Source organism: Periplaneta americana, chromosome 13 (assembly GCF_040183065.1).
Source record: "Periplaneta americana isolate PAMFEO1 chromosome 13, P.americana_PAMFEO1_priV1, whole genome shotgun sequence".
Taxonomy (NCBI): Eukaryota; Metazoa; Arthropoda; class Insecta; order Blattodea; family Blattidae; genus Periplaneta; species Periplaneta americana.
The window spans coordinates 115,939,393-115,940,275 of NC_091129.1; the positions used below are offsets into that span (position 1 = coordinate 115,939,393).

Genomic DNA, 883 nt, shown 5'->3' on the forward strand with positions numbered 1-883 from the left:
AAAATAAATCTGAAAAATGTTTATTTGAACGTCTAATAAACTTAGTTTGCAGCATTTGCTGCACAAGCCACTAGTCAAAGTATATTTATAACTTTTTTGTAGTACGAAGTATCCTGGTTTCTTATTCTTATTGTTCTGGTTTTATCTTTGATGCTCTAGTTTTCTGATTTTTGATACGGTAACCATACCTTTTCTCCCTCTCTCCAGTTCGGTGTAAGGCAGATTTCACGAACTTCGAGGCAATTATTCATATTCTCAGCTTCATGAGCTCTTTAAAATTCCCTTCATTTTAGTTTATTTTATTTGAGGCTGTAATGTTTGCAAGTCTTCAGGACATTCATGAAAAATAAATTAAAATTTTTTTTGCCCCTTGAGGGGATCGAACCCTCGACCTTTGGATTAGAAGTCCAACGCGCTTTCCACTGCGCCAAAGGGGCTAGCTGGTAGATCGCAATGAATACTATGTGTATTTGTTTATTTCTGTAGGATTGCGTAATCGTTCCAAGTAACTGAAGGAATTGAATGTCTAGATGGCCTACGCTTACCGCTTATGCTGTCTGAATGGCAGAGAAATGTAAAGTTTTTATGAGTATATGCAACATATCCGTTACGATTTAATGGTCTTCGAATCCACTAAAACTCTTATCAGTCTGAATCCATTGTAAAGTTTCATTACGTTCATGCACTCATTCAGGGTTATTTGCTTCAACTACTTCTTGGTTTCCTGCACAGTTTTCTATCAGAAGGGATATTTCACAGTGACTAACGTAACAGTCATATTTAAATTGACAGAAATGTGAAGGGTCAGCAGGACCGAGTATATTGAGAAATATGTATCACATAATATCATATCATATCATGTCATGTCATGTCATGTCATGTC

At 36.0% G+C, this 883-nt stretch overlaps 1 non-coding gene across 1 annotated transcript; it reads right to left on the minus strand.

The window, feature by feature from the left end:
• Positions 1-364: 364 nt before the first annotated feature.
• On the minus strand, positions 365-437 carry TRNAR-UCU (transfer RNA arginine (anticodon UCU)). Its single transcript has one exon. It is a non-coding gene; the product is annotated as a tRNA-Arg (tRNA).
• Between the last annotated feature and the right edge of the window lie 446 nt (positions 438-883).